Raw genomic sequence first — 23,799 nt, 5'->3', positions numbered from 1 at the left:
CTTGTAAAGAAAGCACACGTGCTATGTAATGTTAACAGCTTGGTTCATCGTGGAAGAATATACCCATTGTTCTTTAAAATGTGTCTTTTTAAATACTACTCTCCCTTTTTTTTTTCCTCTTGCAGCTTCAAATGTTTCAACGCTCGCTGTATCGTCTCCATCCCAGATTAGAAGGTGAAAAAAACGTGCTCGCAATGTTCTCTGAGCTCATGCAGTCCTCCCACACTGAAAGAGCCCAGCAGAATGAGTGGAGGCAGACAACATCCCCAACGGTTATTTTCTGGTCTGGAAAGTAAGTCCCTTGCTCCAGCCGTTGACAAAGACCAGAGTTCCTGAAGATGCGAGCATCATGTACCTTTCCTGGCCATCCCACGTTGATGTTGGTGAAACGTCCCTTGTGATCCACCAGTGCTTGCAGCACTATTGAAAAGTACCCCTTTCGGTTTATGTACTCACTGCTTTGGCCCCAAGATAGGGATATGCGTTCCGTCTACCACCCCACCACAGTTAGGGAATCCCATTGCAGCAAAGCCATCCACTATGACCTGCACATTTCCCAGAGTCACTACCCTTGATAGCAGCAGATCAAAAATGCTTTGGCTACTTGGATCACAGCAGCCCCCACTGTAGATTTGCCCACTCCAAATTGATTCCTGACTGACCAGTAGCTGTCTGGCATTGCAAGCTTCCAGAGGGCTATCGCCACTCGCTTGTGAAGTGTGAGGGCTGCTCTCATCTTGGTATTCTTGTGCTTCAGGGCAGGAGAAAGCAAGTCACAAAGTTCCATGAAAGTTCCCTTATACATGTGAAAGTTTCTCAGCCACTGTGAATCATCCCAGACCTGCAACACTATGCGGTCCCACTAGTCTGTGCTTGTTTTCCGGGCCCAGAATCAGCGTTCCATGGCATGAGCCTGCCCCATTGTCACCAGGATGGACAAATTGCCGTGGCCCATGCTTTTAGAGAAGTCTGTGTCCATGTCCTCATCACTCTCATGACCGCCCTGCCGTTGCTGCCGTCGCCTCCTCGCCTGCCTTTGCAGGTCCTGGTGCTGCATACACTCCAGGATAATGTGCATGCTGTTTACAGTGCTCATAACTGCCGCAGCTATCTGAGTAGGCTCCATGCTTGCCGTGCTATGGCGTCTGGGTGGAAAAAAGGCGCGAAATGATTCTCAGCCATTGCTCTCAGTGAGGGAGGGGTGACTGATGACTGTAGCTATCCCACAGTTCCCGCAGTCTCCACCAACCAGTCCCAGTTTCTCCAGTTTAAAATGTGAAGATTATGCATCACTTTTACCTCATCTGATATATTGTTATATAAGCGATACCTCCAGCATGCATCCTTCTCAGAGATATTAAACTAACTGGCTACCACATAAAGTACTAATCCATCATCCAGATTAAAAAGCAGAGGGCTAAGAGAGAAATCACAGGAAGTTCTCTGGATGAAGTATGCATGAGGTTTTTATGACTGGAAAACCACAATACAATCTTCTTAATCAGTAGCCTAATAAGTGTCATGCCCTGCTATCTGAGGAAGTTGCCAGGGAGCAGATTCAGAATAATGCACTCGAGTGACTCTAAGCAGTGGATAAATGACAGACCATGTTAGCTACCATAATCCATTTGAATGTTGTATAGAAGATTATTCACAGTCATGTACAATCATCAGTGTTGGCATATATTTCCGAATGAGCATTTAATCCTCTGTTCACTTCAGGCTGAGTCATTGTCTTACTATGGCTGATACTAAATAATTCAGGCTTAATATATTTGTTTAATTTAATATACTTTACAATGCTTGGCCCATATTCTGCTCTTGGTTGCACCAGTGTAATTTATGTTATATAGGGCCATTCTCAGTACCAGACTAAGGTAAAGCTACAAGTACATCTGCTATATAGCAGGACCTGGGCCCTCTGCTTCAGGTTTTGAAAAGGCTGCCATCTCCCTAGAAGCTTCTACCATGCTCACTCCACAAAGACTGAAGGTAAGTAAGTTGTTGGTCTATCCACACCACTCTCCTAAAGAACCCAGGTAATGGAATGGAGCTAGCCAGCCACCCCAGAAAGCCATCTAAGGTGATTGGACGTTTCAGACCACTGGACCTGTTTTCTCAACATTCCCTGCTCAGAGGAAACCCAAGTCTGTTTGGGGAAGATGGAGATCCTTTGGGAAGAGCAGTTTATGAGCTCATGTAGAGGTGTGAAGAAACTCATTTGATCCTGAAACTCAAAATAGAAACACAGGAAGGTACAAACCCATGTCACTGAAAGCCCTCAAGAAATTCAGAGAACCTCTAATTACTGAAATAATTAAGTTTTATATATCTCAACCAACCAGTCTACTATAATAGAAAACACGAGAGGGAACATGTAAACACAAAATCCATCATAACTATAGAGCATTTGCTAAAGTAAGACTCAGATCCTCAACAGAGATAAACTGCTTGAGTTCTATTGAAGTGAATGAAACTATGCCAGTTTACACAAGCTGAGGAGTATGTTTTCCACAAACTAGTGAAGCTTTTAGAATACTGTGTAGAAAAAGTACTATAACTGGAGAAGGGCCTTGTTGGAGAACTAAATATTCCTTCCTCTTGTAACTTACATTACAGGGATATGTGCCCTTGAAATTGTTTTACAGAAAACGAATAAAAACAAATCTAACAATTATTTTAGTATTGTATTTTTTGAAGAAAAATTATAAATAGAATTGAACAGCACCTTTGCTAAAATTAAAAACACAACTGACCTCTAGTGGTCACTGGTCAGAATTAAAGCTGTTGAACATGTTCTGGGCAAGTTGCATTTTGTACCTGATAAAAAAAATCTTTGAAATGAGGGTTCAGAACTTTCTTCCTCCCTTTCCCTTGTTTCTTTAGGACATGGCTCTTATTCCTTTTCCATTGCACTTCTCCAGCAGACCCAGGCCTTCCTCTGGTGGTATCAGGTTTCTGTGAGGCAAAGTTCAGGTCCTTAAATTAAATTCTAGAGTGGCTTAAAATTTTTCCATTCCAAATTTTTTTTTTTTTAAAAAGTCTTTTGGGCCAAAACAGAAATTTCTGTGGGATGTGTCAATTTTCTTCAGGTTTTCATCAGAAAAATGAAAACTGGATTTCAGTTTTTGACAGCCACAAACTGAATCATTTTAGCTGAGCAAGTGAGAATTTGGGGCTTTACTGAAAACTCTGATCTGACCAGTTTTCCAAAAACTGAATATTTTTAATAACCCAGCCCCCACCCAAACAAAAGTATAGTAGAAAAACACCGGTGAAAGCAAAATATTGTTTTCACTAAAATTGTTAGCAGGAAAAGAAAACACAAAACAGAAACAAAACACCCTTTCCCAACCAGCTTTAGTAAATTGCAGTCAGAACTAAATGACGTTCTTCCAAGTGTTCTAAAGGATGAGAAGTCCAGAGCCAATGCAATTACTAAAAAGAGAAATCCCTAATTACTGTCTCCTGCCCCTTTCAATATCCACCCTAGGGAAGTGTGTGACCCATTGTAGAGAAGGCCCTCACTGTAACTGGTCTAACTTTACCTGGTATGTGCAGCCTATCCCCTTTCTTGTGGAAGGAGCAGATTCCAAAAGCTGTACATTTAAACAACTTTATGTTTTTTAATTTACCTGTGGAGGTCACTGACATTGTTCAGTGCAAGAAGGGAACCTCCAATCTATGGGAAATGATAGTTAAAAGTTATACTGAGACTTTGCTCTAGTCCTGGCATCTGGGGCAGCACATAGCTGCTCTGTCCCTGGAGAATCCTCTGCTCCCCTCCCAAGAGAAGTAACTTAGTGAAGCTTACATCTCTCCCACCCCACCGTGCCAACAAGCAGCCAGCCAAAGCTCCATCCACTCCCCTTCCTCTCCACCCACCTGTTTGAGGAAATGAACACTGGGGACACAGGCCATGCTTTCTCCCCTGAGCCACAAAGCAAGGATCCCTACCAAGGTCACTAAGCTGGTGGATCTGATCACCAGGCTGGTACAAACCATCAACCACATTCAGTTCCATTTATAGCCTGTGGACATTCCTAGACAGAGGAGAGGGGTCTCCCTGGGGCAGACCTGCCTTCTCATCGCCTTCTGCTACAGCCAAGGGAAAGTCTGCTTACTTGTTCCCCTCAGGGAGCTGGGGCCTTCTTTATATCTTCCAGCTGGGAATCAACCCCAATCATTTAGTGCTATATAATCATTCAAAAAGTAAGCAGGCCAAAGAAGACTGAGGATCTTCCCTGACTGCAGACAACAGGTAGGGTAATATCTTGTGCCAGTTCTGGTATTTATATGCAGTGTTGTAGTCATGTCAGTCCCAGGGCATCAGAGAGAAAAGGAGAGTGAGGTGTTGGTCCAATAAAAGATGTTACCTCACCCACCTTGTCGCGCTAATTCTGGGACTTTATAGTTACAAATTTTGCAACATTTCTTTTAGTGTACAGTTGAACTATTCTATCAACCCACCTGTTTCTGGATGGCGGACAGGAGTTCTTACTGAGCAAGGACCATACTTTTTGCATTAGATGCAACATGAAGGCTATGCCTTGATCTGTCTGGATGACTCTCAGAATTCCTACCCTGGAGAATATTTTCATCAATTCAGTAGCTACTGTCTGTGCGATTGTACAGCGCAAGGCCATGGCCGCGAGGTACCAGGTGGCATAGTCTACAATCACTAAAATGCTTGAACTTGGCTCAAGTGACCCTATGAGGTCTTCCCCAATCCACTCAAATGGTCTGCTCACTAGTGGGAGAGGGTCTAGAGGAGTCCTGTGGGTCAGTCTGGCACCCACTGCTGGCACTCCAGACAGGATGTAGAGTAAACCTTAATATCTCAGTAAACACCTGGCCAAAAGAACTTGGCCGGTATCCTTCCTTGAGTTTTCTCTATCCCCAAGTGGCTGAACCACAGTACATCACAGTCCAATTTTAACACTTGGTCCGGTACTGGTTGGAGACTAGGAGCTGTGCTTGAAGGGCTCTGGTCTGTCTCAGATCACCCTCACCAAGAGATCCCCCTCCAGTTCAAAATGGGGGTGTTGGGAATCCTGGGCAGGGTCAACCAGCACTCCATTTGCCCTACCCAGTCAGCCATATAATAGGCTGAACATTGGATCCGCTCTCTGACTTTGAACAAAATTGGGATCCCTGTTTAAGGCTGGCATGTCTTCCTCAGGCAATGGGCTAAGGGAACCCTATTCTGGGACTCATAAATCAGAGGAGTCCAAACTGCACTGAATCCCAATGCCTTTCCATGATCTCTTCTCAGGGACTCCTTCAGCCCCGAGTGCTCCCTTCTGCCTCAACGCAGGTCTTGGTATGACTTTGTCCAGGCACCAAACAGCTGGGGGTTGAGAAAGGGAAAAATATCCTCTACTTTATCCTCCCATTGCATGCTGAGGGCAGGTTCTGATCCTGCCTTCGCAGCCCCCCTCAAAAGACTGGTTCCAACCTTGGCTCAGTCCCACTGCATAAGCTAGGTGTTGAACTAAAGCCATATTCATTTTGACCTCCTGACCTCCCACAGTCAATCTAACTTCCATTGTAAGGTAGAGCCAGACATACCCATGAATACAGCCCACATACACCCACTCTGTACCTACTAGAACCTCAGGAGCTATCAACCGCTCCTGTATGAATATATGACCTGAACCCAAATCTATTAGATCCAGCACCTTGTTTCTAGCTATTGTAACTGAGACAACTTATCCCTTTGAGACAACAGGCTCTCCCTCAGCGTCTGAAGCACACTGCATATGGGAGCAATCTTTGTACCTATAGTCTTCCTGTCCACATGTAAAACAAATTAGGGGACCCCCTCTTCCTTTCCACTGGGGACTCCTCCACAGCTGGCCCTTAACCCTTCCGACCCAGCCTGCTTACTGGGGCTTATCCTGGGTTTCAATCTCTTGGGAGACTGTAAACATATCTCACAACTCAATGAGACCCCTCCTGGGGGAGACTTTATGCTTGCATCCACCCTCGCATGAGACCCAGACACAGGAGAATTCTATCTTTCAGGTTTTTCTATTGGCTCTCAGTCTAATTGTGCATCAAGTAAGTTCTCCATGAGGCCTAACTGCCTCCTCCAGGAGAGTTGCCTGATGGCAACAGATCCACTCCTTGGGTCCTGCCAGTAGGATCCAGCAGAACTGTTCTAAAGTCATTAGCTCAACTGTTTCCATTGAGGAGTGTGTCTCTGGTTTCAACCAATGGGAGCAAAAGTCTCTTAGCCATTGGGCTGCCATTGTAGGCCAGAAGTCTGAAGTAAATGGTTCCTGTCTGAATTGCCAGCAATACCCTTCTTCACTGATCCCTAGGCAACCAGTATAGTGACCGTGAGTGTCCCATACTCTTTTGCCACGGTTACACCCAGAGCACAGTATGCTGCCTGGGCTTCCCCTGTTAGATAAAGTGCTATCTTGGTGGCTACTGCTTCCGGGAGCCTTGGCTACCCAATCAAAAGGTTTCTAAGAAGGCCTCAGGGTCATTTTCTGGCCTCACCTTAGTGAGGACGTCTCCTTTCCGCATAGGTAACTGTGGCACCGCTTCAACCTGTGGGTCCTAGCCACCCTGTGTCAATAGGCAAAGTATGAACTGCTGCTGGTTTTCCTGCTGTTGCTGCTGTAACTGGTGCTGAACAAGGGTCTGCTTCAGCTCTTGGTGTTGTTGCTCTCCCATCCATTTTATTAGAGCTTCAGGATCCACATTTACCCTAGGCTATGGCAAACTATGCCTGAATTCGTCACCCATGTAAGCTAATGGACCTGATCAACAGCCTAGGATTAACAATCAGCCATACTCTGTTGCATTTATAGCCTCTTTCCTCAGAGATATAACAACACAAAACAAGGAATTTTAGAACAATACCAAATGCAATAGCCCAGTTCTTAGCTGCGATTGTGGGGCCCTCTGGCCTCAAGCAACTAAAAACTCTGGACCTCCCAAGCCTAAGGGATGGGTACATAGGGCCTGTTTGCCCTTTTGCAACCTTCTGCTGAAGCCACAGGAGAGTTTTATCTCATCTCAACTCTCTCCTAGTTCCCTACCCCCTCATGGATCTGAGGCCCTCCTCTATATCCTCCAGCTGGGAATCAGACCCAGTCATTAGGTGCTGTTCAGATAGTTCAGCTGATTGCCTACTGGACTTCCCTCCAGAACAAGTCTGGCTGCTCCCTGACCCTACTGGCCCACAAAGGGCCAGATTGCCCTGTTAGTCCCCTACAGGGATATGGGTTATTATTTCACTTACTCTCCCGGTAGGTCCAGTCACAGTCTGGCACAAAGTAACTGATCAAGAATTTATCCGCAGTCCAAAACCGGATTTTCAGAGCGCCTGAGATGCCTCAGTTTGACCTTTCAAAACAATGTTGTGAGCCCTCAGACCCTTCCGTAGGGCACGTGGACTAAACTTACTCAACCTAACCTGTTTCCCACTGCGTGCAATGATATAAGTTCCTCTTAAAAGACCTTGCTTTGAGGGCTTCAGTTAAGTCTTCCTTCCCAATTTAACGAGATGCTGGGCTAACACCATTTCCCCTGCATGTGCCCAGAAAAGTTCTCCCATGATACATTCCAAAAGAATTCACAGAGAGGCTTATAGTGCAGCGCTGTGAACCATAGGATGTTCCTCCAGAAGACTGGGCATACACATGAGTGAGTGCTGTGCTAGTGCTGTTATTTTGCAGTGTGGCCACTCTCCTTCATGCTAGGTTAATGTGAGGTAGGTAGCTCAAGTGCAGATTACTTGACTGAACTCTGCAGTGAAGCTGTACCTTTTAAGGAGGAAAGACCCATTTAAATTATGCTCCCATGGCAGGTTTTACTTTAGAGCATTTGAACTTTAGAATGTTTCTTTCTTTGAAAAACATCCAAACTAACTGTTAATACATCCAAATTCAGATATAGGCCCTGACAAAAGTTTTGGTAGAAGGTAATTTGAGGAACTGGGTATTTTTCCCATATTGATTTATGTTTTTTGTGTAACTCTGGTTACTATTTTTTAAATAGTGTTTAATATCAATGTCTGTAGAGGAGATAAGATCTAAAACTGCACATATTAAAAGAGAATGGCTGGCCAAGGAGATAGGTAAAGAATTGCGGTGTTTCTAGTTGAGTGATTAGAATTCAGCCTAGGATGGAAGTGACTGAAAGATGGTACATATCTGATGGCTTTTCAGTGACTTGTAGAAAACAAATTTGTTGCCTCAGTCCAGATTCTAGTGTCTTTGTCCCAAACTGGCACTCTAGCTAGTATTTTTAGCATAAGGCCAAGGAATGAATAGGCATGTGGACTATGGGCTTGTCTATGCTTACCAGGGGATCGATGAGCAGCGATTGATGCATCTGCGGTCGATTTAGTGGGTCTAGCTAAATCGACCGCAGATAGCTCTCCCCTTGACTTCTGTACTCCACCGGGTCAAGAAGAGTAGACAAGACCCAAACAACCCTCTGACTCAGGCCTTGTCTGGACTACAGGGGAAATTCGATCTAAGCTACGCAATTCGAGTTATGTGAATAGCATAACTCAAATCGATGTAGCTTAGATCTACTTACCACGGGATCCATACTACGCAATGTCGAGAGACGCTCTCCTGTTGACTGCCTCTACTCTTCTCAATCTGGTGAAGTACAGGAGTCGACAGGAGAGCGATCTGCGGTCAATTTAGCGGGTCTTCACTAGATCTGCTAAATCGACTGCAGATGTATCGATCACTGCTCATCGATCTCCGACAAGTGTAGACAAGCTCTCAGTCTCTCTAGAACAGGGTCAGACAAGAGTGGAGATACTTGCACTACATCTGTATCTGTTTGGTAATGGCCTGACCCAAAGCCCACTGAAGTCAATGGAAAGACTCCCATTGGCTTCAGTTGCTTCAGATCAAGCCCTAAAATGAAAGACTTCAATCTTGCAGGCTGCCAGTCTGGCACCTTTTTACAAATATTGACATTTTAAAAAACCCAAGAAAATAGAAGTGTTCAAAGTGGAGCCTGGATACCTAATATTTTTTCTTGTGATTAGGTCTCAGATACTGCGCTGTGCTGGTACAAAGCCACAACATACTAAAACAAAAAATTGCACTGACGTGTGTTTGAAAAGTTCCAAATCAAGTCATAGTGATACTGTATAAAAATAACTAAAATGGAAAATCATCAACAAAAAATGTTAAAATACCTAACACTAAATGATCTATGTTGTTATTCCCAGAGTGATTAATGCACTGGCATTTTCCCAACCTGCTGTAATTTAATAGTCCATGTTTTTCTATAACAGAATCAAATATTATTTCATTATAAAAATCTGTGCTTGTTAACAAAAAAATTCAAATTAACTGTCAACATATGTTACTTTCACTTTTCAAATTAGAGTACACAAAATAGCTCTAATTGGTTTCCTGATTAATGACTGGATGGTAAGCAAGAGAATTACATTAAGAACAATTTCCAGTTTGCACTGGTTAGAAGGAAGTAAAAAAAAATAATTTTTCAACAGGGATCAAATAAAGCTACAGAACCCTATTTTTTTTACAATACTGTGAAAATATGCAAGGCATCACATTGTAAAATGCTGGTTAGGTCACTGGAACGGGATGAATAAATACTGTTTGCCATATGAAATTGGTCAGTTAAATGAAGATCACAAAATTGTTTGTTTCTATATAAGGCTCATTTTTGTTGTAAAAAGAGCAATTTTAATTTACAGGGGCTTAAGGCAATTTTCCATCTAATTTTATGTTTTATAATGTCTGCTAAAACACTGGTGCCTTATTAGTTTGTGTGGTCGAATATATATTGTTTTCAAATTTCAAGGCCATTGGTTCATCTTGAGCAAAATGAAAACAGGCTTACTTTTTTTGTCTACATGGTAAAAACTTGCAGATCGCATCAAGGCAAGACTAAATTAACTCTGTCTTGAGTATATGTATTTGTACTGATACATGGACAGCTCCACGATTTATGTGGGGGTGGGGGTTATGGCTCAACCTCACTGATCAAAAGCGATGATCCTTCCTATGCGAATCCTATCTGTGCAATCTCAGGACTAAGAGCAGGGTCAGGTAATTGAATGATGGAACAACGGAACATCTGGATGGACATACCGCATCATTTCTAGATCAAAAATACTTAAAGTAATCACAGGCTTGAGACGCATGAACCACACTCAGAGCTAGCCATGACCTGAATGTAACCAAAGGCTTTTTCTTCACCCTGGAAGTCAGGATCTATAATTCTATGCCTATAAACCCTTGAAGACATCAGTTTATGGAAAACTGAAGCCACTGCACTCTCTTTCCTTCAGCCACACAGATGGATAAATGCCAACCATTGTGCTCAACCTCAATGCCTATCCCAGTTCTGGTCTGTCTCTGTGGGGAATCATAGAATCATAGAATCTCCATTCCAATCATAGGGTTGGAAGGGACCCCAGGAGGTCATCCAGTCCAACCCCCTGCTCAAAGCAGGACCAAACCCAACTAAATCATCCCAGCCAGGGCTTTGTCAAGCCTGACCTTAAAAACCTCTAAGGAAGGAGATTCCACTACCTCCCTAGGTAACCCATTCCAGTGCTTCACCACCCTACTAGTGAAAAAGCTTTTCCTAATATCCAGCCTAAACCTCCCCCTCTGCAACTTGAGACCATTACTCCTTGTTCTGTCATCTTCTACCACTGAGAACAGTCTAGATCCATCCTCTTTGGACCCCCCTTTCAGGTAGTTGAAAGCAGCTATCAAATCCCCCCTCATTCTTCTCTTCTGCAGACTAAACAATCCCAGTTCCCTCAGCCTCTCCTCATAAGTCATGTGCTCCAGCCCCCTAATCATTTTTGTTGCCCTCCACTGGACTCTCTCCAATTTATCCACATCCTTCTTGTAGTGTGGGGCCCAAAACTGGACACAGTACTCCAAATGAGGCCTTACCAGTGCTGAGTAGAGGGGAATGATCACATCCCTTGATCTGCTGGAAATGTCCCTACTTATACAACCCAAAATGCCATTAGCCTTCTTGGCAACAAGGGCACACTGTTGACTCATATTCAGCTTTTCGTCCACCGTAACCCCTAGGTCCTTTTCTGCAGAACTGCTGCCCAGCCATTCGGTCCCTAGTCTGTAGCAGTGCATGGGATTCTTCCGTCCTAAGTGCAGGACTCTGCACTTGTCTTTGTTGAACCTCATCATATTTCTTTTGGCCCAATCCTCTAATTTGTCTATATCCCTCTGTATCCTAGCCCTACCCTCCAGCGTATCAACCACTCCTCCCAGTTTAGTTTCATCTGCAAACTTGCTAAGGGTGCAGTTCACACCATCCTCCAGATCGTTAATGAAGATATTGAATAAAACCGGCCCCAGCACCGACCCTTAGGGCACTCCACTTGATACTGGCTGCCAACTAGACATGGAACCATTGATCACTACCCGTTGAGCCCGACCATCTAGCCAGTTTTCTATCCACCTTACCGTCCATTCATCCAGCCCATACTTCTTTAACTTGCTGGCAAGAATACTGTGGGAGACTGTATCAAAAGCTTTGCTAAAGTCCAGAAATAGTACATCCACTGCTTTCCCCTCATCCACAGAGCCGGTTATCTCATCATAGAAGGCAATTAGGTTAGTCAGGCATGACTTGCCCTTGGTGAATCCATGCTGACTGTTCCTGATCACTTTCCCCTCCTTTAAGTGGTTCAGGATTGATTCCTTGAGGACCTGTTCCATGATTTTTCCAGGGACTGAGGTGAGACTGACTGGCCTGTAGTTCCCTGGATCTTCCTTCTTCCCTTTTTTAAAGATGGGCGCTACATTAGCTTTTTTCCAGTCATCCGGGACCTCCCCCGATTGCCATGATTTTTCAAAGATAATGGCCAATGGCTCTGCAATCTCATCAGCCAACTCCTTTAGCACCCTCGGATGCAGTGGGAAGGGCCACAACAGAGCGATGAGACATCAGCCCATACTCGAAAATGCTCATGGATTCCTTTGGCCCCTTTAGCAAGTGTCCTTCCGCCAATTCTAACCCTAGTTTCCATCATGGCTGTAAGTCGCACTGCTGACAAGTCTCTTGTTAGGCTCTAACCAATCTATTCTGCACCAACTTTAACTTTCATTTTTATTTAGAAACATGCAAAACTTTCAGATGGTGAAAGCCAATGTTTTCTCTCTCCCCATTCCTTCCATTTTCTCTGTTTCCTCAGTTCTCCTCTCATTCTTTCCCCATTCTTTCTCTCTCCAATGCCCACTCAAACTTCCATCCCCACCTCTTTCACTCCTCTAATCACTCTTATTTTCAGGATTGACTTTGACAGGAAACAGGGTACCTTGTCATCTCCAAAAAGGTGACTTGGCAGCCAGCTTTTAATGACTTATTTCTTCATCGCATAGCTGTGTTTCCAGAGCAGAGATTTTTCTAGTTAACATGAAGGGGAGGACAAAGGGGACACATCCCCTACCCGGCTTTCAGGCAGGAGGAACAACAACTTCATCCCCTCTTGCTCCTATCAACTTTGATCAGGTGGTGGAATGGAGGGCGGGAAGAGGAAGTTAATCCATATACACTTCACTTCCTGCTTTCCTGTGGGGCGGCTTAATAGACTCCCTCGCCTTAGAAGGCAGTCCCAGACTAAGCCAGCAGGGGCGCTAGAGAGAAAAGTCACCCCTCCCTTCTATTGACTTTACTCTCAGTGGCCTATAGGAGGAGCAATGGACCCCTACCAGCTCCTTTTCTAAAGTGGAGAAGGAAAGTACTGCTGGGAGGAGAGGAGACACCTTCTAGTGGGGAGACTTGACAAAGCACAGGGCAGAGCAGGATATAGGTGGATTCAGAACCTTGAGAGGGACTCGGAGCCCTGGGAAGAGAGCATTATACATGGACACAGGCGTACACGCACACACACACACACACACACACTTTTATGGATTAAATAAAGGATGTGGTGCTCCTGGAAGGCTTTCTGTGGGGCCAGCTTTTTGTCATTTCCATACACCCCCCCCCACACACACACACCAACTTTTGAGGTCAAAAAATGACTCCATTGGTTTTCCCAACGTCTTTTGTAGCTGCTCCTGACTGTGTTTAGCCAGTTGGGAATAGAATCAGGGAGAAGTACAAAATCCTGTCAGTGGTCTGACTAAAGAATTGCCTTTATATGCTTTACAACTGAGTCCTGTCTCCACCACTGCAAGAGAATACCACAACCGTAACCTCTTTGTGACTGAGTTTTCCAGTCTGAAAACTGTCAACAACTACATTTCCCTGCAAGACAAGTATTGTTCACTCATGGGGTGATAAAGGCTTTGAGGTGGAAGGTGCTGCAGAATTGCAAAGTATTAATTTAGATATCATAGCTATCATGGTCAGGTACTCTGGTCTCTTGAAACTCTCTCCTCCCTCCATGATCACAAAAATAGAACAGTATAAACATTTAAAAATTGAGGCTTTAATTTTTTAAGCTAAGTAGGGTTTATTGTCATGCAGAATAATTGAAAAGGCAGATTTTTTCCCCTTTGGCAAGAAAATTCTTGGAGCAGCATGTAAACAGACCTTCTTGTGGTATTAATATTACCCCATTTAGGTTGAAGCAACGCAAGCAGAGACACATAAAATTGTGCTCCTAAAAAATGTAGTGTGGCAATAAATACTTTTACCACTTTTAATATATACTGTTAGCAACTTTGCCCCATCGCATAAAAGTGATACCAGATTACAAGCTAAGTTATATAAAGGTTACTGGAGCCATCAAACACTTATAATAGTGATCATTTCTGTTCCCATGAATTTAGCCTGTTGCCCCTCACACTTCTTTATAGTCTTTTCCAGATTTTATAATGGTTACAACTAAAGCTATAGAAAATCAGCATATTTCTTTAAAGCTCAGACCTTTAGGGTATGTCTACACTAAAATAAAACATCTGGGGCTGGCCAATGTCAGCTGAATCGGGCTCTCAGGCTGCAGGGCTATAAAATTGCAATGTAGACTTTTGGGCTTGGGTCTGAGCCCGAACATCTACATTGCAATTTTATAGCCTCACAGCTTAAGCCCTGCAAGCCCAACTCAGCTGACACGGGCCAGCCATGGGTGTTTTATTGCAGTGTAGATATACGCTTAGTTTTCAGCATTGCCTCTTCTCTGTTGCACTGAAGTTTTTACATAGATGCCAAAGTAAATCCCAGGTCAGGGGTATACTGTTGACCCCATCTAGCTATATCTACCTGTGCCTTTTTTGCACTGAAGACATAGCTTCAGGCTTCCTTTACATCCTTGGGTAAGTCAGTGGGATTTTTGGAATTCCTGACTCCTTAGAACAGGGGTTCTCAAACTGGGGGTCGAGACCCCTAAGGGGGTCGCGAGGTTATTTCCTGGGGAGTCACGAGCTGTCAGCCTCCACCCCAAATCCTGCTTTGCCGCCAGCATTTATAATGATGTTAAATATATTAAAAAGTGTTTTTAATTTATTAGGGGGTCGCATTCAGAGACTTGCTATGTGAAAGGGGTCTCTAGTACAAAAGTTTGAGAACCACTGCTGTAGAAAATCAAGCCACATTTATTTTGATGCCTATATAAAGATTGAGGTACCTAACATTTCTCATCTTGCGTTCAAAATAATTCATCAAGTCCCCCAAAAATGAGGACGTTGGCTTAGAAATGAGATTTTAAAAAATAATGAATTTGGGAGTCTTTTATTTACCTTCAGGTTTTAGAGCCATAGAGTTCACATTTTCAAGCTTTGGGCTTGAAACTTGGTTTTGTTTTGTTTTTTTTAATGAAAGGTGAAATTCTGACATGAGCATAGGACTACAGGAGCAGGGGCTTTAAGAAAATCACCAAATATTGAGATTTTCACAATAAAAGCACAAGAGTTGGCAACATTGGACATCACTGAAAATCAATTTTGAACTATAGAGTGACAAGGTAGGTGAGGTAAATCTTTTATTGGACAAACTTCTGCTAGTGAGAGACAAGCTTTCAAACTTACATGGAGCACCACAGAGTACTGTGGAAAAAGTAGTATATGATGATATAATTAAAGAGTATCATAATGCATACAACAGAGGGGCTGAATTAAGGTTATGGGCAACCTAAATTCTGATACTTCCTAATTTTTGAGTGCTTGACTTTGCAACCTCAATCATTTTCTTTTAACAGTTTAAAAATAGGCAGATAGATGTGGCTACCTATACGTAAAACAACCTAAAAAATAATGATCAAAAACAGTTAAAAATTCTAAACATTAAAAAGTTGGAAATAAAGAGTGTAATATAAATAAATATTTAAATACACTTTTTGTACATTAATCTTACAAAAGTCTAGCCATTTGAAAACTAATATTAGACATTTCAGTAACAACTTTAATTTAGACTCAACAGGATATAACTACCAAGAAATATAGTGCTTCTGTTTGTGTTATAGAAGGACAGTGGGAAAAAAAACATACATACTTGTTTAATTGTATAGAACTTGGTCCAGTGCCCAACAAAGTCAATGGAAAGACTCCCATTGACTTCAAAGGGCACCAGATCAGGCCCATATAGCACTAATATGTCTATCTCTAATGTGTGTGTTTGTGTCTTGCCTCAGGATTATCCTTGTATACCTTCCATTGTATACCTTCCGTCTTCTGAATACTAATATTTTAATCAGCAAAGTATGTAGCTATTACACAAAGAACAGTCTTTTATATCCAATATTGAATTATAGATAGATAACTAGTAAGTATCTTCCTTCAGTACATCTTCCAGAAAGGTATGTATATAATATGTTCTAATTTTCATACTGTTTAATATTATAGGACTTTTAATTGTGACATTCTTGGTATTATTTTTTCTATCATTTGTTCCTTACTTAAGCAACCAATTATTTTAAATTACCAATTATTTTTGTTTGAGAATTTCCTTGTTTTTAAGTTGCATTAAAAGCATAAATGCGGCTCCTGCAGGATTTACAGGATCTGCCTGGGGCTCCTGCAAGCTTTGGACTTCAGTACATAAAGCTTTTTTCATTAGCAAGCTCCAGCTCTCCTTTTGCTCCAAGCTTCCAATCCTTGTTCAGACAAAAACAAATCTGAGGTCTTTGCAATTACAGGGTTTTTTTCATTGTTTCTTAGTTATCTGCTTAAAAGTCACATTTTAAAAGCCTAGCCCTAGACATTGCCTCTGAAAACTAGGGATCTGTGATGGGGTGTACTCCCCACACTGGCCCTTAGAGAGTTGAATTAGCCCAGGAGGGCCCAATCAGTCCATTAAGCTGCAGATGGGGGAAGATTTAGGCTGTGTGGACAATGCTAATCAGTAGGAAGCATACAATGTGACCTGACTGGAGGGCCGAGTCACGAAGCAGCCGTACTGCAACTCAGTAAGCAGGAGCAGAGCTGCAATGGTGGAAGAGAGGAAAGAGGTGTTGAACTCGGCCCCAGAATTGCCAGAAGGGGGTGCCACCCAGAAGTGAGTAAAGCACCTAGTGACAAGGTCAAAACTTGCCATAGCACAAGCAAGCAGGAGCAAGAGAGTACGGACAAGCTGGCACGTCTATCTGATGCAAAAGGAAAGCTGCTGGAGCAGGGCAATGCACTGTGTGGTGCATTTTGTTGATCCTCTAAGCAGGAGCAATGCATGTACCCCCTAGTCACTTTGCAGCTGAGGACACTCTTTGTCCTTAAGACCATACCTCAGTGGGGGTGTGGTGTGTGGTCTGGCATATTATCTTCGTATCTCTTCTAGCGCACTGTTGACTATGATAGAGAAGTTCTACATGGCAGCCAAACCATGACTGTGTGGGGCTTTGTAGTTGCCTATACCCTTTTTGTATCCTCTGGAGCAACACAAGCAAGGGCAGGATTTACGCCTGTGGATGGAACAACAAATATTAAAAAACCAAGAGTAAGTGAGCACGATAAAAACAGGCAAAAAGAGGAAAGCAAAACCTTAACAGAGATCAATGGCGATGAAGGTCAATGAGTTGCTTGGTGGTTTGCCTTTGGCTGTGTGAATAAAGGACTTTGACCATTTAGACAGTGCTTTTTTCTAGCAAGGTTACTCTTATATGCACTTATGAAATATCGCTGTGCTTTTTGCTGGTTGCTATATAATTTTCATATAATGGCCAAATGGCAACTGGCAGCTAATTGTTATTGCAATGACACTAGAAACAAATCTCTTGGCGTGACTATATTGACTGTTTGTTATATCCTCCCCTGAAATACAGCAGGAACTCCCGTTAACTGCGGAGTCAAACAGGGTTCTCAAGCCACATCTACACTACAGGGACTATAGTGGCATAGCTACTGCCAGGGGTGGCTCTAGCTTTTTTGCCACCCCAAGCATGGCAGGCAGGCAGCCTTCGGCGGCGCGCCTGCAGGAGGTCCCTGGTCCCGCGGATTCGGCGGCTTGCCTGCAGGAGGTCTGACAGTCCCACGGCTTTGGTGTACCCGGCGCTGAATTGCTGCCGAATCCGTGGGACCGGTGGACCTCCCGCAGGCATGCCACCAAAGGCTGCCTGACTGCCGCCCTCACAGCGACCAGCAGGCTGCCCTCTGCAGCTTGCCGCCCCAGGCACGCGCTTGAAGTGCTGGTGCCTGGAGCTGCCGCTGGCTACTGCATCGTAGCTATGCTGGCATAAACTTGTAGTGTAGATGTGGCCTATGGAAAACAAAGTAGTTTTTCATTTGCTGTAGGAAGCACCTCCCTGAGCAACAGTGGCTAGGTTGACAGAAACATTATTCTGTTGCTTTAGCTGCATCCACACCTGGGGTTAGATCAGCAAATCTACAGGCTCAGGGGTGTGGATAGTTATGTCGCCATTGCCACGTTTAACTGAGTTAAGTGTAGCCCAGGCCTCAGATTCACAGCCACAGCTCCCACTGAAATGAATAGGAACCATGTACATCTGAGCGCAGGTGTTAGCCCATGCCACTCTGAATAGTTTGGAAAGCTTTTGTAGCTGAGATTTGTAGTCTGGGTAGCAGAAAGGCTAATTATTTATTCATTTAGCCCCTCTGGGCACCCAATGCATTTTCAAAATATGGTGAAAGCAGTTCAACAGAGGCCTAAGCCAACTAGTGGGAGTGAGGAGCCAAGTGGAGGGAAAGGATGGTTAAGACCTTGAATTATTACAAGCCCTAACATGGAGACCAGGCAGCTGCTGCTACTTAGATTGTTAGATCCTTGTGTCAGAGACCATCTTTTTTATCTGTGTTTGTACAGCACCTAGCACAACGGGGTCCTGGTCCATGAGTGGGGCTCCCAGGAGCTACCACTGTACAAATACATAATAATCATCATCATGTCCAGGGCACCACTAACTCAGCAGACTCAACGTGAGTTGCCTGTGCCCTCCCTTTTACTGACCCCCTCCATTCAGAACAGACCCAACAGCACCCAGTGCAGTCAATGTTCTTAGCTCAGCCTTCTTCTTCCCACAAATCCCACTCCCAAAACAGTCAGTATAAGACAAACTGTTCCTCTGAAAAATACATTCCCCCCCCCTTTTTCAGAGACCTCTCCATAGGACCCATTGCAGTTTGGAGTGGTTTTTGTTCTTCTTGTTGTTTTTATTTAGAAAATAAGAGATTACGCTGCTGAGTCTAACATGCACACATAGACAAGGTCTCCCTTCAAAACACTTGTCTTATTGTAGACTGCCTCAGGTACCCAGGCCCCTTTGAGAAGCATCTCTAGCCATTCAGGGTTGTGAAAAAGATAAGACACAGCGGGAGTCACACGTCATGGTTCCTCTATACCCTACCCTAACCCTCTCCAAGGAAATACACTTCCCCCTCCTTAATCTTCCAGCACCCAGCAATTGTCCCCCATGCCTGTGTATGAGTGTCACGGGTTTCACTGGAAAAGGGGAGGTAAAGATAATGGAAGCAAGGAGTTGGGCCCACTGGAGAGGCCATCAGAAATAGGCTCTCAACACCTGGAGAGAAAAGCACAAGCAAAGAGAAATTGAGGCAATGGACACACACCAGGAAAGTAACACCAACGTGAACAAACATGGAACATGGCATTCTGAATCTCAGGTAACAACACCCTTAGCACCGTACCCATCGGCTCCTGACCTCCTTGAGCACCACCACACAAAGGGAGCAGCACTTATCAAAATACATCTCTGCACACCACGCCTGGATCAGAGGGATGATCCTGACTCACAGCCACCTTGCCTTTGTGTATGAGGACGTAGAAGGGAAGGGCAGGATATAGCCCTTGCCTATCATAGTGCATGTGCTTCCTAATGAAGACCAGAGCCATGCTAGGCTAGCAGTGGGAAAAATCAAACAGATTAATAAAAGCCATATTCCTCACAGATCCTGGCATTATACAATTGGGGTAAGGGGCAGTAGATCCTAGACTGCGCCAAGATGAGGGATAAGTACATTCAGGGGTGGGTCTATGTATTTTGCCGCCCCAAGCACGGCAGTCAGGCGGCTTTTGGTGGCATGCCTGCAGGAGGTCTGCCGGTCCTGTGCCTTTGGCGTACCCACTGCCGAATTGCCGCCAAAACCATGGGACCATCGGACCTCCCGCAGGTGTGCTGCCGAAGGCTGCCTGACTGCCACCCTCACAGGGACCGGCAGGGTGCCCCCCGCGGCTTGCCGCCCCAGGGATGCGCTTGGTGCACTGGTGCCTGGAGCTGCCTCTGAGTACATTGATCACACAACCTTTGAGGCTGATTTGTCATCTTTTAACCATCTCAGGCGTAAGGATGAGGCTATGGTAATGCCATTACTTTCAGTAGAATTACTCCCAGTTAATTCTGGGATATGACCCAATGGACTTGATTCTTAATCGTTGTTTAAGGCCCCTTAGCACAGCTCTAGCAATCTAAAAGGGCCTTAGATTGAGTGTAAATATAATTTCTGCCCACATTAAGGCTGCTTTACGCTACCAGAAGTCTAATTCAGCCTTCGTATAAACAAGAACCAGGCACGATGTGTTTATTATTCTGCAAATGTCTCTCCAGATATAGGAGGTCCAGTTTCAAATCATTTACTAATTTTGAAGTGAAAAGTAGCATTTTCCAGTCAAGTGACTGGATTGCTTTAGAAATATGGATTCTTCCAGCAAAGTCTCTCAATTACACGTTTTTAATTAAAACCCAGTCACAGGCATGAAATAAGAGCAGTCATAGTTCACTGCTTCTTATAAACTCTTATAACAAACTGTCAAACTATGCTGAGAAGTTCCCTTCAAAACATACAAATGTGATTATTTTAGATAAATATTCAACATCCCCCTCCTGAAACATCCATTCCAAATATATTTCCTGTTATGATAGCGTAATCACCATTGGCCTGATCTACGGCCTGTTGAAGTCAGTGGGTAGACTTCCATTGACTTCAGTGGGCTTTGAATCATGCTCTACAGCCACAATTTTAACTGACCAATTCCAGCAATCCATTTTTCAGCGTGTGTTGGTGTTTATCACACAAAAATCAAATGATAGCAATAAATTACTGGACATAAAATCTTTCTTAACTCAGTTAATAAAAATCTCATTCTCTCACTGGTGCTTTCAAAAAGGCTAATGGAGGATGGTAAATCTTTTGTCGTTAATAGATGAGTATTATTTATTGTTTGTTTTACAGGAGCACTCAGAGAACTGAATCAGAATCAGGACCCACTGGTGGTAGGCATCTTCAAACACAGAGTAAGAGATGGTCCCTGCCTCAAAGATGATCTAAGGCCCCAATCCTGCAAACACTTCCATATGTGCTTAATTTTACTATCTCAAGTAGTCCCATTAACTCCAGTGGGGCAACTCGTAATTGTGACGTTCAGCTCATGAGTAAGTGTTTGCAGGAACAGGGCCTAATTTAAAGGCAAGATGCAAATAGAGGTAATTAACAAGTGGAGGTGATGCAGAAAAGCGGAGGAAGGTAGTAATGGAAACGTAGTCCTGTAGATATAATGAACAGGTTTCAAGGCAAAATTATATATATAAACAAAGAATATTAATGTGATGATTAATCTCTGCTAGCGATCTGCCTAGCCATCCTATTCCCTTCACCAATAAAAGCTTAATAAAAAAAATTAGAACCAAAACAAGGCTTTCTGAACAGAAACCATAGAAAAGCAGACAAAAATCTAATATGTTCTTCAACTAATTCCTCAGGATCAATTGTGCCATTAAGACACAGTCCTGTATTATTATTAATCATTTGTATTGTGCTAGCACCTAGAAGCTCCAGTCATGGACTGGGACCTCATTGTGGTAGGCAGTGTACGAACACAGAGCAAAAAGATGGTCCCTGCCCTAACGAGTCTACAGAGACAAGGTGGGTGAGGTAATATCTTTTTTGGACCAACTTCTGTTGGTGAGGGAGACAACAGAAGTTGGTCCAATAAAAGATATTACCTCACCCATCTTGTGCCTCTAATATCCTGGGGCTGACACAGCTACAACCACACTGCATACAACTAAAGAGTCTAGTACTCGGGACTCTACAGAGTTGCATTGAGAGGCAGCACTGAAAGATGTTCTGCTCAGGAAAGTACAAACACCTAAAGAGTTCCTAGATGCGGAAGGCAAACACTTTATGCAAACATATTTCAGTCTATGGTTTGTTTGCAAACAATTTGCTTAGAGTGCATCTTCAGCTTTCCCCATTCAGTCTTGTGGTGCATAATTGGTCACCCAAGTGTTCAATAACACTGCTCTACAGCCAAAATGCTTCTGAAATAAATGTAGTCAAACTTTACTAATTCTGGGTCACTGAGAACGAAAATGATGCTTAAAATTGTTGATTGGCTCTAGTTTTCAAGATATGCTATTGGGTCAGTATATATGACCCTTGACTTGGGAATGGCGGAGGATAAGTGAGTTATAAAGGGAAGGGATCTCAATTTAAACCAGAAATGACTAAAATACATCTTTGACTGGATCTATGAATAAATCTATGACTGGGTTTGGACAGTACTTGCTTTTTAGGCAAAACAATGAATGATGCAATCTGAAGCTGGTATTGCATCATACATGATATGAATTGCATCATGTTATTCCTAGAAGTCATGGATGATTCAATCATAACGAAGCTTACATCACTCTGCTGAACAAATTGCCCTATATCAGCTCTAGAAATCATACAGTGTCGTGCTCTCTTATTTGTCAGTGTTTGATTTTGCAAAGGGACACATTTCTGTTTAGCCAAAGTGAGCAGAGATGCCTCGTACTTGTGTGAACAGTGCAGATAACTTCTGCTATGTTTGTGGTGAAGTGACTTTTCCATCACAAAAGCGCAGTATAACCACTATGGTTAAGAAAGCCTATCACCTTTATTTTGGCTGCAAAATTGGAGATCAGGACAAGAGGTGGGCCCCACACATATGCTGCAACACTTGTGCAACAAATCTTCACCAGTGGTTGAACAGGAAAAGGAAATCTATGCCTTTTGCAGTGCCAATGATTTGGAGAGAGCCAACAGATCATACCAGCAATAGTTACTTCTGCATGGTGCCTCCAGTTGGGAATGGTGTGTCAAAGAAGAAAAAGTGGACTGTGCATTATCCAAACATTCCATCAGCTATACGCCCAGTACCCCACGGAGAAGGACTGCCGGTTCCTGATGCACCAGAATCATTCTCACTTGAGTCAGACGAGGAAGAGGAAGAGGATGAAACTTCTGGTCCTGAACCATCAATGTCACAGGACCCACATTTTCTCCCATCCTCCTCCTCTGAACCACACCTCATAACACAAGGTGAACTGAATGACCTTGTCAGGGATTTGGAACTACCCAAGAGTAAGGCAGAGCTGTTGGGCTCCAGACTACAGCAGTGGAATCTCCTGGCAGGTGATGTTAGGGTTTCCATGTTCCGTGACCGTCAAAAGGATCTTGTCCCATTCTTCTTCATGGAAGGTGATCTTGTAGCCTGCAACAACATCGATGGTGTGATGGCAGCCCTCAACATCGTTCACGATCCAGATGAGTGGAGACTGTTCATTGATTCATCGAAGACGAGTCTTAAAGCTGTTTTACTGCATAATGGCAATGTTTTGCCATCAATTCCAGTTGGTCATGCAGTCCATATGAAGGAAACCTATGACAACATGAAACAACTTTTGAGGTGCATAAACTATGACCAACATCAGTGGCAGCTTTGTGGCGATTTGAAGGTTGTTGCTCTCTTGCTTGGTCTGCAGACTGGATACACAAAGTACTGCTGTTTTCTCTGCGAATGGCATAGTCGTGCAAGAGATTCCCACTACATCAAGAAAGATTGGCCACTCCGACAGTCATTGGAGCCTGGGAGGAAAAGTGTTCAGCATCCACCACTTGTTGAATCAAGGAAGATTTTGTTACCACCCTTACACATCAAGCTGGGTCTGATGAAGAACTTTGTCAAGGCCATTGAAAAAACACAAGCAGCTTTCAAGTACTGCCGTGGAAAATTTCCAAGGTTAAGTGAAGCTAAGATAAAGGAAGGTGTCTTTGTTGGTCCTCAGATTCGTGAACTTCTTCGAGATGATGCATTTGACCATGCACTGCGTGGCAAGGAAAAGACGGCATGGAAAGCCTTCCAGTTAGTGGCAATAAATTTTCTCAGAAACAACAAGGCAGACAACTACAGGTTGTTGGTGGAAAACCTCCTCAAGGCATACAAAAGCCTTGGTTGCAACATGTCACTAAAGATACATTTTTTGCACTCTCATCTAGATTTTTTTTCCACCGAACTGCGGAGCAGTGAGCGACGAGCATGGCGAGCGATTTCACCAGGACATTGCAACAATGGAGAAACGCTATCAGGGCAAATGAAGCCCATCAATGCTTGCAGACTATTGCTGGACAGTGACAAGAGATGCTCCAT

General features: G+C 43.6%; 1 long non-coding RNA gene across 1 annotated transcript in view; it reads right to left on the bottom strand.

Moving 5' to 3' along the window:
- Positions 1-2,863: 2,863 nt before the first annotated feature.
- The window catches only part of LOC123371637, a 34,245-nt gene continuing 13,309 nt past the window's right edge, over positions 2,864-23,799 (bottom strand). Inside the window, exons 2-3 of the long non-coding RNA XR_006579877.1 lie at positions 16,661-16,837; positions 2,864-2,958 (exon numbers count right to left, since the gene is read on the bottom strand). This is a non-coding gene — a long non-coding RNA (uncharacterized LOC123371637). The remainder of the gene's footprint in view (positions 2,959-16,660; positions 16,838-23,799) is intronic.

The sequence above is a fragment of the Mauremys mutica genome, chromosome 5, assembly GCF_020497125.1.
Source record: "Mauremys mutica isolate MM-2020 ecotype Southern chromosome 5, ASM2049712v1, whole genome shotgun sequence".
Taxonomy (NCBI): domain Eukaryota; kingdom Metazoa; phylum Chordata; order Testudines; family Geoemydidae; genus Mauremys; species Mauremys mutica.
This window is presented reverse-complemented; position numbering and strand designations above follow the sequence as displayed.